Source organism: Montipora foliosa, chromosome 5 (assembly GCF_036669935.1).
Source record: "Montipora foliosa isolate CH-2021 chromosome 5, ASM3666993v2, whole genome shotgun sequence".
Lineage (NCBI taxonomy): Eukaryota > Metazoa > Cnidaria > Anthozoa > Scleractinia > Acroporidae > Montipora > Montipora foliosa.
The window spans coordinates 8,779,425-8,785,702 of NC_090873.1; the positions used below are offsets into that span (position 1 = coordinate 8,779,425).

The 6,278-nt window shown below is 39.5% G+C and overlaps 1 long non-coding RNA gene across 1 annotated transcript; it reads left to right on the forward strand.

The window, feature by feature from the left end:
- Nucleotides 1–896: 896 nt before the first annotated feature.
- On the forward strand, nucleotides 897–6,023 carry LOC138003567 (uncharacterized). The gene is made up of 2 exons (XR_011123608.1): nucleotides 897–1,282; nucleotides 5,792–6,023. It is a non-coding gene; the product is annotated as an uncharacterized lncRNA (long non-coding RNA).
- The last annotated feature ends 255 nt before the right edge of the window (nucleotides 6,024–6,278 follow it).

Here is a 6,278-nt window from a genome sequence, read left to right on the forward strand (position 1 = left end):
TTCTTCGTAAGAACTAAAGTATTTAATCATAACCAGCAAGTCCGGTTTTTCTTATCGTGCCAAAACTAACAAATCGAAAGTGGTTCAGCGTTGTCTGTACTCTTATCGACAACGATATTCGTCATCACAGTGGTCAAAATGTTGTGAACTCACGAGGCGCAGCCGAGTGAGTCCACAACAAATTTTGACTTCTGATTGGCTATTACATTGCGTGACAAATTGACGCGAGCATGACGCGTACAGCGTTGTCTAGATGCTTATCGACAACTGCAAATTAGCCAATCAGATTACGAGATTACAAGCAATTGTGGTAAAATAAGTCCTGGATTGATTGATTGATTGATTGATTGATTGATTGATACTCAATTCAGATGCTCTCCTATACTGCTGAGCAATATGAGACTTGTATACGTAGGAGCTAAGACATTAACTACTGATCAAGTTACAATCACTCAATCGTAATGCAGGCACTGAAATGTCTATAACTGCTGGCAGATTTCAGTTATAGTATAGGACAGAGGATATCTTTTGTCAACTCGGAAAAAAGTATAACTTTTTAAAAAAAAGACATTTGGCGTATTGGACCGAATTGTACACGCGCAAATATATTATCCAACATTCTCTTCAGCGCGTGGGATAATTGTTTTGCCTTATAATTTTAGAAACCTTGATCGCTTGTTTTTTTTTTTTGAAAACGAAAGTAGCTCTGTGCTGTTAGCAAGTTAATTAAAGTTGTAACCCAGATTGTATTTCACATTAAAAATCAGCTTCTTGGAGCGGTTTGAAATTGTGTGTTGTAAAACCACACTGACAAACAACGTCATCATTTGCTTAAGAATAAGAGAGGCAAAGATACAAACGGCAAACCACTGCATCAGGAGCAAGGCGCGCGAAAACGCCTGTCTATCATTGACTGAGAATGCGGCGAGAGAATTTGACCAGATGACGAAATGCGAAACTATAGCAATCATTCCATTGTTTTCGACATTGTAATAGACCGGGTACGATCGATTAGAGTGAGTTAAAGAAGGATTAAATGACACCAAACGTAAAACAGGAAGATTTTTAAAAGGGCCACAACTGGCAAACAAGCTCATAGTTGCTCAACGCACTCGCGATCGGACAATTTAATTCCCCGGCTATCTTTACAATGAAGATCACAGCTTTTACCATTTTTCTTGCTGGTCTTGTCATCGCCGCAACTCTGATATACCAGATTGAATGTTTTGTTTTGCCGTTACCTCCTCCTAACAAAAAGAGCAGCAGAACCCTTCGAGGCAGGGTAAGGGTTAATTCAGTCTTAACTTTATTTGGTCTCGGTCATCGGCTTGTAGACTGTTTGATTTTATGTGGAAACTAAATGCACCTATTGCTTTCCAAGTGTTACCAAAATGAAAATCGGTAACGGGAAGCGAAGTCTCAAGATATCCAAACCTTCAGAATGTATTAAAAATCAATACAGCAATTGTTCCATTCGCGCCTCTTAGTCACAGTCATAGTTTATTTAACCACGAGAAGATGAGGAGTCGTAACTCGTTGAAACGCTCTCGCGAAACCATGATATATCATAGAGAACAGACCACAACACTGGGAACTCTATGCCCCACTCTTTGCGAAAAGCGTGTGGCTTCTTTTACGTCCCACAGGGTAATGAACATTGAAAGTTTGCGAGAAAGGGCCGACGGTTTATCATCCTCATCCGAGAAGACTAGAGAGTCTAACCATTTGCAGATGTCATTACAAAGGCGGACCCCGAGTGTTGCTCATGGCCTGCCTCCCGCATGGCACCCCGGTGGTCAAATAACTGACCCACCGGTGCGAGGATATGAAATTGGTCAAAGCTAACTCCGTGCTACATACTTCACCGGCTTTTAATCACCTCATATCCAACGTGCACTTACAGAACTGTTAAATACTTACCTGCCTAATCGCACTCCCTCACAAAGGACGAACCACAACACCAGGGTCTAACGTCCTACAACGTTATGAACATTAAGTGTTTCCAGTAAAAGTGATGTACGAAGTCTTACCATTTCAACTTGGGCCAAGACCTGCTCGAAAATGGTCCGGCAGGAGTTGAACTTGGCCCAGGCCCTTCGTTTAATCCATGATTCGGGGACTCAGCCAAAGATCTTTATACTTAGTAATGACCAAAAGGATATCGGGCTCTGGGAACGAGAATATAAGCAGCTCAATTGCATGGTCGTTGATCGAAATCTTTAGCTAATTCTGTAGGCATCAGCATCCTCAAGTACTTCATTGAGAGTAAGTAAGTGAGTGAGTGAGTGAGTGAGTGAGTGAGTGAGTGAGTGAGTAAACAGTAAACAGTAAATCTTTATTGCGCCTTACTCTCCAAAGGGAGGTATCGGTCTCGTTACAATAAAGGTGATGATATCTACTTGAATAACTAATTAACTAAAAAGATCATACAATTACTTGTAATACAATTGGTATAAAATTATTATTTTAATTATTTTGCATTTAGGAAGTCTTTTCTCTTCTGAAACATTAAATATGTGTATTTACCTATTATCTTTGAAGTGCTTTCGTTTTCTAGGGTAAGTAAATACCTAATTTTATCCTCATCATTAAGGCTTTTGAAAACAACATCGTGTGTTGAAAGGAGAGAATGGAGCTCATTTCTAATGTTATCGTACCCTGGGCAATACATCAAGAAGTGCCGCTCATCTTCTATATAGCCTCTATTGCAGACTAAACACGTTCTTCCATCTACTGGGATTGGTGCACCTCTATTTTCGTATTTCCCAGTCTGTATTCGCAAGCTATGAACCCCCAGACGCAATTTTGTCATACTTATTCTATGTGCTGGGTTTCTGATAGTTTTGAGATAGTCTTCCAATTGGTAGTCGAATTTGACTTCTTTGTGTGTAAATTTCTCTCTAGAGCCTTCGGAAGTGTTGTTGCGAGCCTTCAGCCAATTTCGAATGTAGTCCTTTTTAAGCTGATTCTTTATGGAGGAACGAGCATTCTTAATGTGTAGTTGGCTTGATGTATTGCCTATAGAGTGCATTCGTATAGTTTCGTCATTATTTAATACATCAAAAAATTGGCTGTGACTTTTTGCGTGATGAAAGGCTTCCTTTAATAGAGGGTTGACTGTTTTATGCTGTAATCTAAGCGAGTAACTAAATATTGAAGCTTTTATGTCTATACTTAAAGGGTACCGTCCAAGTTCTGCCCTACAGGCAATGTTCTCTGTGTACCATGGGGTATTTAGTGTTTGTTTACAGAACTTGATATGGACTTGTTCGATAGTGCTTTTGTCAAAATGGGTCTTATATGATAATAGCTCCGGTCCCCATATTTCGCATCCATATAGTAGTATAGGTTTGACAAGGGCATCAAAAAGCTTATTCTTAATTGTAATTGTGGTCGTATCCGAATTGGAGAACAATCGTTTCACTGTCGCAAGAACTTTATAAGCTTTTTTGCTAAGGATGTCTCTTGCGTAGGTATAGCGACCAGATGAGGTCATTTCTATTCCCAAATATGTTTGTTTGTCGACGATAGGTAATGCTTCTGAACCATATTGGAAAATTTCCTTGTTTTTGGTTTGACCGTTCCCACTAAAGATGATGATATTTGATTTTTTGGTATTCACCTTCAGCTTCCATTCCTCTGCGTGCTTTTTAATGACGTTAATCGATTTCTGTAGTCCTTCTGGAGAGGGACTTAAAACTAACAAATCATCAGCATACATGAGGCAATTTAGAGAATGGCTTCCAATCATTACTCCTGGACAATGGTTGTCCCTAAAGTATTGCGGTAAGTCATTCATAAATAATGAAAATAAAACTGGACTTAAGCCATCACCTTGCCTTATTCCTTTGTTGCATGAGAACATTTCTGTGATAGAGCTTTCATCAGTTTTGACGCAACTTTTAATCGACGAATACATGGATTTAATGACTTTAAAGAATTTGCCTTTAACTCCATATTGGTAGATTTTATAGATCAGCCCGGACTGCCACACGCTATCAAACGCTTTTTCATAATCGATGAAGCCAACATAAAGTTTCTTATGTTGTTTTGTATACTTATTAATGAGTTGCTGTAGGATGAATAAACTATCTGTTGTTCGGGAATTTGGGCGAAATCCAAACTGTTCTGGATTGAGGATGTTATGTTGTTCGATAAACTTGTTCAGCCTGGATTGTAAGATTGATGTAAATAGTTTTCCTAAACAGCTCGTCAACGTGATTCCTCTATAATTTGCTGGAGTGAGTGAGTGAGTGAGTAAGTGAGTGAGTGAGTCAGTGAGTGAGTGAGTGAGTGAGTGAGTGAGTGAGTGAGAGAGTGAGTGAGAGTGAGTGAGTGAGAGTGAGTGAGTGAGAGTGAGTGAGTGAGTAAGTAAGTAAGTAAGTAAGTAAGTAAGTAAGTAAATCGTTAATTAAAAAAACCCCAACTTGCAGCTATAAGCTGAATTACTTGTGTTATACTACAGCATGTTTAAAAATTCAACCATAAAATTCCTAACTACACTAGTATTAATTTTCTATTTACAAACGCTGTTTAATTGCAAAGTGCGTTATGAAAGTATTTCTAAACCTCTTCCAGGTGATCTGGTGACGTAATCCGGAGGACTGGGGAGAAAAATTTTAACGCCGAATTCCACAACCGCGCGCGGCCTTGAATGTTATTACCGAATTCAGCATGGCAGAGGCTAGGTTAGATCGCGGCGCTTTCCATTTGAATATTCATTCAGTAACAGGAGATGTGGGAGACAGGGAATGATCTGTTGAGTTTTGGCGGTGGAAATACTGCAGAAAATTTGGAAACAAAACCTAAGGGCTAACGCTCGAAACGTCAGCTTTCCAAATCGTTCACGGTGGTAATTCGATCTTTATTAACACGGTCGATAAAAATGAATTTTCCTGGTCCCCAATAGCGTCATAAAAGTGTCCATTCTTTAACCAGGCTTTGCAGGAAAATAAACAATTGAGTGTTTTCACTCACGTGATCAGTAATCTTGTTTTTCCACCAAAACAAAGGAAAACGCTTGCATGATAACAGCGCTCAATTCCCAGAGGATTAGTTTGATACACCAACATGCCTGCCGTACGAATGTTTAGTTGCACCGACATGGCCGACGTGACTTCACGTGAAATTTGATCTATTATTGTTTATTTTCCTGCAAAACTTGGTACAAGATTAGTCATTCTTCTGACGCTGATGGGGAGCCGACAAACCTGATACCAGGTAATGGTGTCTTTCCTCGGCGTCGGTGAAAGTGGTGGCTATTTTACTCCCCTCTGGTTAATAATTGTCAATTATTACATAGATATTGATGAAATACCAGGATTTCTCCTTTTACTAAAAATCATATCTTCACCGCGCGCAGTGAACATATCATTTTTATCTTTCACATGTGAGGATATAGGTGTTGTCATGGTAACCAACAGGATTAGCCAATAAAACGCGAGCCTTCTCTTCATTGTAAGATACTTTTGTGCTTTAATATAATTCTTCTCTACTACATTAACATTTTTATTGCAAAATTTGACATTATCATGATTTGTTTTTCGGTTTGTGACCACTTTTTCATCATTTCGAAACTGAATAAAACAAGTTGTTTCATCAATATCTATATAATAAACAGAACATTGCATGGCCGCGCGTGGATACGAATTTTATCTTCTCGTGCTGAAAGTATCTCGCAGCACTCGAAGATAAAATTCGTATCCCCGCGCGGCCTTGCAATATCCTCTATTTATCACAGCAAATACCAGTATTCTTAAAGGTCCCCTTTTCTTAATTCCTCGATGTACAGGTTTCGAGTAGATCATCCGACAACATCTGTCAAGCGGCTAGAAGCCTTGGATGCATGAGACTGGATCACACTTTCAATGACAAAATGAAACAGTACGAAGAACGATGATGGAGACGATGACGAAAACAGTGGAATCAAGGAAAAAAAAAAGCAATATGTTATATATTTTGACTCTAACAAATATAACTAAAAGTTGATTTGTTGAAAATAAAGCTAAAATACTCACGTTGAAGTTGTCCCTGGCCTTTTATAGTTACTTAGTAGTGGATAAAGCTTCCACACACTTCAGTTGTTGCGTTCGACGAAGGAGAACGTCGTCGTCGTCATCGGCAGTCCATCGTGATTGATGACGACCCTGAGTAATGCTCAAAGGGCTTGACGTGCTCTTCGGTGGGCCATGAAGCCTGCCTTCGTTCTGCAGAAGCGTCCGCAGGTGCAGACGAAGTTGTCGCGATCAGAACTTGAATGTCTATGCCCGGTGCCGTTG